Raw genomic sequence first — 11,906 nt, 5'->3', positions numbered from 1 at the left:
TTTGGAAAATTATTTTCCTGTAAATGATACCTAGAGATTGCTTTTATGCTCTAAGCCATTAAAGCTGAAAAGAATAAAAACATTACAAGTTTTTTAACAGTAGAATTTAGGTGTAGTTCCCTGACCTGCTCATGGAATAAAAATGTGTTTGGAAGGAGTGAGCTAACGATTTCTGAACTGTGCTGTCCCCACTCCCTAAAATCTCTAACAGCAATAGCAGCTCGTCCACATAATTTGATCTCTTATTTAATCTCCATAGTATTAACTTTCATCCACACTAATATTTATATACTCTTTTGTATTTACGTAGTTTTTCTTTACATGTTGTTTTAGAGAAAGGAATGGATGTGGAGGGCAGGTCCATTAGTGTCTGTGGCACGGGATGGTCTAGATGCACACTCTGGCTACACAAGTCCCTATACGGCTGCTGAATGCCACTATCAGGAAGTGAAATAAGAATAAACCTCTTCCTATACTTGCCCTATACCCTAACTAGTCAAAATTGTCCACCATCAGAAGGAGGACTCTGTGCTAGCCGGGTTTGGGTTTATGTGGTACATTTTTATATTCTTAACGTTTGCATTTTCACAGTACTCATCACAGCCTCAGCTGTGGGTCGGGACCCCCTCCACTAGATACTGTACAAGAAGAACATTCCTGTCCAAATGGACTTAGTAAGGCAGAAAGTGGAATAGATAGAGTTTGTCAGAGAGGGGTACAGAAACACCAAAACAAATAAGAAGCTATTTGCTCACTACACAGAGAAGAAAACCAGCAAATGTATTTCAAGTATTGTCTAACTTCTACTCTCCGTTGAGGCATCACCCCATCCCAGAAACTGAGACCACTGTGTCCTACATGTGAACTATGTTAGTACATCACAACCTTCGGTCTCCTTTATCTATAAAGAAGAGTTTACTCCATGTCTGTGCAAACATTAAACTCACACACACACATAGATTTTATTTCCCTTTAAATTATGTTCCTTATTACAGAGAAGGTGAATTTTAACCTGTATGGGAACTCAGAAGCACAACAATGTGCAGAAAAATCAGTTCCTAGATGCACAACAGCCACATAAGGTCTTGAATATCTAGCTCTCAGGTATCAAATCCTCACTGTAAACTATAGTAAAGTCAAGCTAATAGTCTCCTGATGCTCCAGTATTCCTCGTAATTGATTTTCTATATAGATTGCACTAAAAGGTTTCCTAGAGTCAGCTAGTTCTACAGTCCTCAGTAAAAAGGACAAGAGACTCCATGGATTACTTCCTTGCTAAATGAGATTTAAAGTACTACTGCCTAATGAATATATGCAAAGTCAGACAAAATCTTTCATATCTTGAAGAGAGATTTTTTTTTTAAATCTGGAAAGTTGTCTGTGCACAAATAAAAAAAGAAAATAAAAAGATACAAAAAAGAAAAATTAAAATAAGTAGCAGCAAAAGTAGAAAAAAGTTTAAAAAGTAGAAGTAGTAGAAGATAGGAAAAGGGGAAAAATAAAAATGAAAAGGAGAAAAAAAGTAAATAGAAAAAAGCCAAGAAATGAACCCATATTTAAGCTTTACATTTTGCATTCCTTAAAAATCCTACTTATTTAAACCAGACTTTGGAAATGTTGCCATAGTTTCAGACTGTAGAGCAACAATTTGCAATGCTAAAGATATTTCCTTTTGGAGTATTAATCCAGGATCTCCTTTTTTTTTCTTGATTTAAGAATATTTTAATTGGAAAGATTCTAATTTTTTTTTAGTTCACTTAAGCAAGCAGTTTTCTTCTAAAATATCTAGATTTTCTGTTAGCACTGTTAACTACTTCATCTTCCTTCCTATGCTCATACACGTCATGTCTGGAGCAAAGCTAAATAAGAACCACATGTTCCATATAAACATTTAGATGCTTTGCATATAGATGGTGCTTAGCTGGAACAACTATAAAGGAATAAACCAAAAGGAAACAGTAGGTGAAAGACTCAGCATTTTAGTAAGAGAGCAGGAACATAAGCATTTAATCATTAATGTGGAAAAAGAAGCGGAAGGCAGTAGGAGGAGGAAAGTAATTACTACAAGAGAGGAAAAGGTTTGGTTAAGCTTACAGTCGAGGTGAGCCTCACCCAACCACAGTTTGAGTCTTGTCTAAAACACATATCCAGGGCTACACTCTGCCTTGATGGAACCGGTGTCAAGTCCTAAACATTTATTTTCCGTAGATATAAGTAGGAAGAGAATTTGTCCTTTTATCACTCCATAAATGTGCTGGATGTATTGTTTACATTTCAAGTGTTCAGAATCAAAGACAACAATATAACTCAGACAGGATTAATTGCATCTGGTAAAATGTAGAGTAACTCCCCTAAAATAAACCCTGATACTTAATTTTGTTGAGTAAACGTCAATAGAGTTACATAGGTTTATCATTGTGTAACTCAGATCAAAAGCTAATTCAATCAAAAGCAGTATCTGAGTGAGTAGTGCCAGATTTGTCAAGCCTCATACTTCACACACGAGACATTCCTCTGGCTCCATCGTGCTCTCTTCAGTGTGGTGTTTCCGTCTCAGGCGACCACACAGCAGCTCCTCAGCTTCCCTCCAGCTCTGGGATCCAACATGAGATACATAGTTCGGATTGCTGACAAATCCTGTTTGGCAGACGGGGCAGGGGGTGAGTAGGGAGGGATGCTGGAGCATGCTCCACAGCCGGGAGAGGTTGGTCTGGAGGAGATCCCACCCTCCCAGTCCTGCAGGTAGGCAGCAGCTCCCCAGCTGCAGCCTCACTCCACTCTCTTTCCCTGTGTGGCCCAAGCCCCAAGTTCCTCTAAAAGCAGAGTATTTCTGTAAAAGCAAAACTGAGCTCTTAACCTAAATGACAAAGGCATGTAAAGGAAATTTCTTCAATGATTCTCATTATAATGAAGAGTTTTCTAAATGGAACCATAGGTTTACAGGTAAGGTGTCACCATTGTAAGAAATTTTGCATTTTCTTAACATTATGTGGGACATGATAGTTCATAACTATTGCATTTTTCATTGTGATCACCATAGTGATGCACTGTAAATTCAGTCGATAGTCTCTGTGAAATATATTTTCCTCCTAAAAAGAAAAGAAAACTAAATACTGTACACTGCTAAAGAATGCTAAGTGAGTATTCTTTTTATTTTCTAGACTTTCAGCCACATCCTGGCCAAAAAATGAGAGGCAAATGAGAACCAAAAATTTCTGAGAAGGGCAATCCCTGTACATTACATTAACTTACATAGCAACTTCTTCAGTTCTTACGATGCATAAAAAAAATATTGTAGCTTTCTGAAAATATTTGCAAGACCTACCTGATTAGTAGATATTCCCTTGTTCATTAAATTACTAACCAAAATATTCCTTTATAGCTAAACCAAATTATCGAATAATAGTAGGCTCTGGGTACAGTCCTACTTTTGATTTTGATTTGCAGAGGTAGTCCTGATACTTTGAGATTATTTCATACAAATGGAAAAAAAAAAAAAAAAAAAAAGACAATGAGTTTCAAGGTTTGACTTGCTCCAGGCTACAAAAAGGTTAAGATCCAGATTCTGTCTCCATTTTGCCAGGCCTGGTAACAATGGGGGTTGGGAGACAGGATAGAAGGTCAAAAAACAGTGAACTTCAGTGACTCTTTTATCTCCATCTTTCATCCATTATCTTCATCACTCAAGTGAAATTGTCTTTTAAGGATAATTAGGAAGCAGTTAGTTTAGAGCAGCCCTGTGGCTGTCCTAAAACAAATGGTTAGAAAAAGAATGATAGAAAATAGTTTCTTTTTTTTTCTGACATGGAAGCACATGGGACTTAATGAAGAATATACAGAATTAAAACCAGAGAAAGCTGAATATTTCCTGGCTCTTAGTTCTGTCTGAAACCCCTTATTCCTCATTCAGACACAGAGGGACTTCAGAGCTTCATTCAAACTAAATCTCTAATGGTCTACCAGATAAGGGCATAGGTCCTTGGACTACAAATTAGGAAGTAAAAGTCACTGAATTTCACCAATGATAAACTTTTCAGGTCACTGCCCATAATATAAAATAGATTGAAAAAAATTGTTTGAATCTCAATGATAATGAGTCTTTCTTGAATCCTCCTAAAATAAGCAAACAATAAAAACAACTTCTGAGGAAAAAAAACTTTGTTCAACTTTTTTCATTTCAAGGTTCTTCCCACTCTTGAAACAAAGAAAAAGGATGAAAAGATACATATCAGGCAGTCTGCATCTCACTGATGCTAACCTAATCTATCAACAGTCTAGGAAATATGTGGCTTGACAAAGGGAAGCAGATGTGCTCTTAATCCTCCTAAAGCAAACTATGGGATGGGTATCCTCAATCATCCAGAATGGTTTTTCTGGTGCCCTTATGTCTCCTGGTAAAGGCTGAACAGAGTTATTTGTCATAGAATCAGACCTTCACTTGGGATTTGTGTACTTTTTAGTCCTTTGATCAAATGTCTCATATTTTACCTTAACTGAAACTTCATGGACTTTTGAGGATAATCAATGCTTTCCATTTTTCATCAGAGAGAGCTACTGGCATGAGCAATCATCCCTCTCTGCAAGCACTTCTCTTGAAATTAGGAAGCCACTTGCCCAGTCTACTGACATGCAAATAGGATACAGTAGGTGCCAGATTCAGGCTTTTTTTCAAAGAACAGTTGTTAAATCTTTGCTACTTCATGTTGATTGGAAGCTTGATTAATCTTTCACAGATAAGATCCATAAGAGGTGAGAAAACACCTTCAATGCCAAAATGGAAGCAGTATTTATTACACCTTGTTCGTGACTAAGATACTATGGCTTGTGTAACACAGTGTGCAGAGAGCAGCCACTGAGCTCTGCCCGGCACTCTCTCCAGCACTGTGCATATGACAGGCTAAGGCATATCAAACAATTTTTGAGACAGGAAATCTGCCTTTACCAGTTTTCAGTAAGACTAGTTTCCTGCTTCATGAGCATGTAAAGGAGAGAAAGCGCCATCCTTTGTTGATGAAGCCAGACGTCCAACTCAAAAGCCTGAAAACTCTAAAAAAGAATACACCTTGTATTTAAACACAATATGCACAATGAATCCAATTCCTTTGGCTTTTGTAGGAAAGAGTGGAGAGCAGATCAGTGCAGTCATCAGTGAACAGCATTGTCGTGAAGAGAGTAGGAGCTAGGGTCAAATCAACAGTCCTAACTCTGCTATCAGCAATTTTCTCTGAGACTAGAGTGTCCTTTATCATTATCTATTCCACAGATTCATCAGAAAAAGAAGAGAAATACACAGAGTATTATTCACTGCAGCAAACCCAGACTGATTTTTAGCTACTGCTCTAAACACCACCAAAGCCAGGACAGAGTCATTCAGAATTTTGGTAGTCAGTAAGTGGTTCATTTCCTCTGTACACAGTGCCCATGGCAAAACAGTGTGTGCAGTGCAGTAAAGCAACCCTCTTACCTTGATTGAGAAAGCAGTGTAGTCTTTGTTTGAACCTAACCTCCTTTACAAGATATTTAAAATTTGGTGTATTGGATTGATCACAGGACAAGGCATTGTGCACCATCACACAAAAGACCGTGAGTCTTCTGCATGCAGGAAAATGAAAACAAAGGGCAAGTAATTACTTATTAATACCACATAATGAGGCAGACAGAGCTGTGGCTGAAATACAGGTCTCTTGCCACCCAGATCCATGCAAAAATCACATTAGTTAACCTCTGCATGTCTCATTCTCCCCTAAAATAAAACAATATGCCATAGGACTTTTTCATCATCAATTTTTCATTGACATAACAGGTATGCCTTGGAAAATATAAAGTATTCTGTTAGAAAGCAGCAAAAATGTTAATGGTTAACTGCTTGGGAACTAAAATAGGGAATTAAAACTGCTACAGGCATATTCCACAGAGGCAGTACCACAGGAGCCTTCCAAAGCCCAGACTAGCTCAGGACAGACAACATGAATTAACTTGTTCTGTGGCACTTTGCAACTCTGGAACTGGACCCTAGTGAACCATGATTTGACAATCTTTTTTATGCAGCTAAGTTGCTCATTGACAAAAGGCAGTGTTTTATAGTGCTAACTAGAGAAAATGGGTTGTTTTGTATAAAACTGATCTGTGATACAGGAGTCCTGGATTCAGCTGCCATCTCCACCACATATTCCTGTAGGACCTTGAGCTAGACAATTGCTCTTTCCATTCCTCAGCTCCCCCTATGTAGCAATTTCCCCAGCAAAGCTTCTGGGATTGACAAAGGTATTGGTGTAAAAAATTCTACAGTAAGTATTGTAGATTGCATATAACTATCAGGGCATAAGTGATACAAAGTCTGTGGCTCTGTATCTTCTAGACAGAATGTCTAAGCAAGTATTCCATTTTGCAAAGTTTTAAAAATTTCATCTGGTTCTATTTAACATTTTCTTAAGCATCCAATTTTTTCTTTCCCTTAGCTGCCAATGTTTTATGATTAGAAAACATTTTGTTCTCAAAGTCTCGCCATGCTTTCATTCCATGTTTTTATGAACAAGTGACAGAGGAGATAAATGAAGGCTCAGCTGTCCATGGTTGGAAAAAAGAAAAAAGTAGTTAAAATCTTAACAATGGGACATATAAACCAGAAAGATAGATGATTATCTAGTGGCTATTTCCATGAAATTATTTTGAATGATGAATATTTAAGGAAAAATTTTAAAATATTGTTTTCCCTGAATTGTTTTGTTTTATGAAATAAAAACATTCCGCTTTCCCCATCACCTTTAAATTCCATATATGACCCTCTAAATCAATTACATAGGCACAGACAATGCCAAGGAATATAACCTGGCACTGTAAGCTATGATGAAAATGAAGACTGCAGTAAAGGTTTGAAATCATTTAGTAGCCATAAAACCAAAATCTAAGTTGTACTTTGCTTACTGAATTGCCAAAAATTTTAAAAAAATTGTTTACCTAAACAAGATTTCCATGTAGCCATATATTAAATATACTCTCAGACCCTCAAATTAGCTACTCGCTGTATTTAACAATTCAGCGCTGGTGTTTGGACTGAACTTTAGTGTTGCACGCACCCCACCTAGCTGCCAGCTGCAGGAAGGCCAGCTAGACAAAGACAAAACTAGCCTTAAGGAAAGGAATGAAAATCTAATTTAACTAAAAGACGGAATATTTTTTTGTACAGAAATAGAGCTTGTGACATTTTGAGTTGTGCTCTCTCAGTACTGGCTAATAACTCTCTGAGTATATTCTGTTGTGTGTTACTAACACAGTTGCAGCACTTCTGCACTTTACAGAAAATCTATGTCACAAAAGCATTCTTAAAGGTGCACAGTGGCACACTGAGAAGTTTAGAAATCTAGAAACTAAAATTCTTTAGGAAACAGAAATAATTTCTATCGTTTGCATGCACTATGCTTCAAACTTCTATCCATTTGAAACATTACCTTCCCCTATGGAGAAACAAACCAAAACCAGATCAACAACTTGATGATCTCAATTCTCATCTGCTTACACAGCAGCACTCTATATCCTCTGTCAGTCTCAGTCTCCTTGGGAACCACATAGTCCTTGCCCCTGGCCACATGGGGGGGAAGGTTCCCCTGTCCACTCTACAGAATCACAGATCACAGAGTATTCTGAGTTGGAAAGGACCCAATAGGACTATCAAAGTCCAACTCCCAGTTGAGGAAGTTTTAGTAAGACTTTGATTTCCAGACAATGCTTCTTGCTAGGAAAGAATTTAACAGAGCTGCTCTTTCCTTTCCCTTGTCCCATTTGTTCTCACTGCCACACCACGGGAACGAGTTAATACGGAGCAAAGGAGAAGGGAACAGAGAGCTCAGCAGAAAACTTGAGAATGAGCATGGTTAGACCACCTGCAAGAATAGGACTTCACAGGTAAAAGTGGTTCTGGAGTAATGGGCACATTGTCAGGAAGCCAGGGTAAGAAACAACTGTGTTTGTACAAACTAGTTATTTATTTACTTCTGCCTAGTAAAAGGTTATAAGAGTTTCCTGTGCTTTTGTAGCACATTATTGGTCATTTGTAGATGGCATAAAGAAGAAATCATCCACAGTGAAAGAAAATACTGTGGGGGAGGGAGAAGGTAAGTGGAGAGGGATGGAACTTCAGTCAATAAACTGTAAATACATAGTTTCAAATAAAAATTTTTTCAATTAGAATCAATACTAAAAGTGTTCTTTTTTGTGCTTAAAAGCTTCCTTTTGTGAAAGAAGAGGTAACTTAATGAGTTGCTCTGGTTAGAAACCACTGAAATTTCTTCAAAACCTTTTCCTGTACATTAAAGAGAGGCCCAAATTTAAGATGGACCCTGCAGTTAAACAGGACCTATTGTCCATTGCATTTTCAAGAAAACAGCCAATAAAGAGGGAAGCTCAGTTTAGGGGATCCATTCCTAAGCTCCATAGCTGAAAAAGACCTTACTGACAGTGAGAAAAAGCAGAAACAAACTGTAGAAATCACATCTCCAGAAATTCCCTAAAATGTGATAATGGGTGTAGCCTGGTGGTCTGTACTAGTGAGACAGAGCAGAGAAGCAGTAAATCAGGGACAAAGATAAGACTATAAACCAGCAAACTGCAACAAGTTCCACATAGAGCCTAGAGAGTAAGTAAAATGGCTACTGCTGTTACTTTAGGTAAATTTTCACCTATAAGGAGGCTAACAAACTGATAGTTTTGTTATTCATTATATTTTTTTTCTAAAATATGCTAGCAGTTTGTTATTAATGGTAGTTGCAATACTAGAGCCACATTGGCTTACTTATACGTGTTGTGCCATGAAAGTCAGCTGAGTCCCTCCAGCGTGTCTCAGGAGTGAACTTGCACTGTTTTTAACAAGCAGGGATCTGTAGCTGCCTCATTTCCCCTCATATGTGAAGATCTCATAAAAGCCTACTCTCTCAACACTGGTGATTTCTGCTTCAAACCAGCCCTGAAAATTTCTTCTCCTGCAAGTCCTGTGCTAAATGAATCAATGGTGCACTCTTTACTTTCTTGTTTAAATGTGGATCTCAGAAGCTTAGCTGTTGTAGATGTCGGCGAACCCAATGGGAAGAATGATGATGTCTGACTTATTTCAGAAGGTTGAATGATTTCTTTATTATAATTATGCTATGATACATTAATATACTATATTAAAGAGGATACTAAAAACTACATGCTACTCTCTCTAACTACCATATCTAACTCACTCCCAACTCGTGACCCTGTTCTCCAGAGCCCAGACACAGGTGGATCCGATTGGCCATCAGGCCTAAACAATCCACCGTGATCTAACCAGGCATTTGCTCTAGGTAAACAATTGTCCAAATAGAAATTGTTTTCTCTTTCACTTCTCTCTGTGCACCTTTATAAAAATCCTGAGAGAGAGAGAAATGTGCTTGCCACACTTAGCAGAAAAACAGAACTCAACAAGAACATCTTTTATCACTGATAACTATATTAGCTCCTCATCCTATTCTCTCATTATTGCTTGTTTCCATAATATAATGAATCATAAAGAGTCAACTCCGATTGTAAATTCTTTGGGATAGTATTCTCATTTTTGTTAAATAGCTGCCCTGGTTTAGGAAGGAATATTAAAAATTAGAATTATCATGAGCCTAACAAAGTAGACACCCAACACTCTTAGTCAAAGGTGCTGTCCTTCCCTGGGATGTCATGCAGATTCACACAACTTGATCAATTCAGTCAGCAGTGAGATCTGATAAGGTAAAATAATAGTTTGTAGTTTCTTGTACAGATATAATAGAATTTCAGCTGGTGGCAATTCTCCTCCTGTTCCACATTTCCTCCAAGTGAAACAACATTTTTAAAACAAATAATTTTAAGGGAGCATATGGCATATAAAAAAAATAAATGTCTAGGGCATCAGAAGCCCAAAGTAATTTTTATTTTGACTGCCAAATAAAGTTTTAAAATTTATTTTTGGCTTTGCATACAAAGAAACTATTGTGAGGGTTTTAGCGGCACTTTTTCTGTCTCCCCTTCATCTTAGAAAACTAGCATTAATCATTAAAAGTATTTTAAAAATATCATAAACATAGAATTTGTGTGCCAGTGTTTCAGCTCTGTCAACATGAAACATTTGGAATTCCTTTTGCCCTCAGACTTTAAGTCATCTCTGGCAGGAGCCACAGAACAGAACCTTCTGCTTGCTTTGCCCTGGTTCCCAACACCTCAGCTAATCTAGAACCTTTTTAACCCCTTCCTTTGGACAGAAAGTTGCAAGCAGCCTCATTAAGGGACGTGAGATCTGGATTTTTTCTGCTGTTGCAACTGTATTGTCAAGGGCTAATCTCAGATAGAAAAGTTCTATCTTACCTTAAACTAGACATTCTACTCTAATACTGATTTACAAGTAATAAATTTTCAGTTGCCTTGCTATATTTGGGTCTCTTCTTATATTTTCTGATTTGAGATTGTGTCAGGAGCAAGCTGATTGTGCATTTATTTGACTGGAAATTCAAGATATTGCTTTTTACAAGGATTCTATCTCAACAACTTACAGCAAAGGCTGTGTGCCATTCACACATATCATTCCCAGCAACAGCAAATCTATTGTTTGAAAAAATTGAAACGTGCTATTTTTTCACAAACTACCACACTTTAAAAAAAAATTATCCTATTATTGCTCTTTCTAATGTGGGGAAAAGAAAGAAAAATAAAATTAAATTACCATTTCCCTCCTGAGGGAATCTTATAAGTACTACTTATGCCTCTCTCTACAGTAAATTGGATCTTCCTGAATAGCTAAATTTATATCTAAGATCATCTGATAGCAGAGAGGATTTGCACTCCTACAGCTCATATCTGCACATTTCCTATGTATGAATACATGACCTCCCACTATGCAGTGTAATGAAGTCAAGTCACAGATATTGTCATAAAATAGATTGTCTTTTTTAATTACCTCTGTTACTGGGCTCCCAGGGCATCAGGCATGTAAGAAGCTTAACAAACACTGAAATGTCTACAAATAGGAATAAGTCCCAAGACAAGTCCAGGTCAATGTCTAAAGTGTACTGAGAGCTAAGATACCTACTTAACTGAAGCAGCCAAACTAAAATATGTATTTCTTATCAGCAGCCCCCCACAAAATGCATAAAACTCTGGTAGGATACTGAGGTCAGTCTCACCTCTCAATTTATCAACATATATACAAATTCTCTTCTTTACGACAGAGGAAAGTGTGGTATTCTCATTTCTGTTGAGAACAATTTCTTTGGAAGGAAACTTCTAGAAGTTCATACAAACTGCAGATTCTAATGCAATTACCACTTTGGGAGCTCTGTGCTTACTCATCTTTCTCTCAAATCCAAATCCAAAAGTATTTTCAGTGAAAGACACAATGGCTGGTCTAGACCAAAAGTGCCTTATACATAAGGTTGCTTCCCAGAAACAATGTGGTTCTTCATATTTGTTTTGGGGTTGAGTTAATTTTATTCTTAGCAGCTCATACAGTGCTGTGTTTTGGATTTAGTGTGAGAGTAAATTTGGTAAGACACGAGTATTTTTATTGTTGCTAAGTAGTGAAAACATTAGTGTGTCACCAGCTTAATCCCTAAGTCAAGGACTTTCAGTTTTCCGTGCCCTGTCAGAGAGCGGCTGCACAAGAAGATGGGAAGGGGCACATCCAGGACAGCTGACCTGAACTGAGTAAAGGAACATTCCATACCACAGAACAACATGGCCCGTATATGAATTGCAGGGAGTCAGCAAGGAGCAGTAGGTCACTGCTCAGGGATAGGCTGGTGGTGAGCAATTGTATCATTTGTTTTTCCTGGGGTTTATTCCAGCTTTTCAAGCTGTTTTCTATAAGAAAGGAATTGTTTTTAAAAGTATACATTGCATAGATAAAACATAGCACTTTCCTACAC

General features: G+C 37.5%; 1 long non-coding RNA gene across 3 annotated transcripts; it reads left to right on the top strand.

The window, feature by feature from the left end:
* The first annotated feature begins 815 nt into the window (after nt 1–815).
* Nucleotides 816–11,609, top strand: LOC137486131 (uncharacterized). Of its 3 annotated transcripts, XR_011005592.1 has the most exons (5): nt 816–924; nt 996–1,104; nt 5,264–5,388; nt 7,521–7,902; nt 10,448–11,609. It is a non-coding gene; the product is annotated as an uncharacterized lncRNA (long non-coding RNA). The 3 variants fall into 3 exon arrangements; XR_011005590.1 differs by lacking the exons at nt 7,521–7,902; nt 10,448–11,609 and adding an exon at nt 5,551–5,703; XR_011005591.1 differs by lacking the exons at nt 996–1,104; nt 7,521–7,902; nt 10,448–11,609 and adding an exon at nt 5,551–5,703.
* Nucleotides 11,610–11,906: the final 297 nt, after the last annotated feature.

The sequence above is a fragment of the Anomalospiza imberbis genome, chromosome 1 (genome assembly GCF_031753505.1).
Source record: "Anomalospiza imberbis isolate Cuckoo-Finch-1a 21T00152 chromosome 1, ASM3175350v1, whole genome shotgun sequence".
Lineage (NCBI taxonomy): Eukaryota > Metazoa > Chordata > Aves > Passeriformes > Viduidae > Anomalospiza > Anomalospiza imberbis.
Note: the sequence above shows the minus strand (reverse complement) of the source record. Positions and strands in the feature narration are given on the sequence as shown.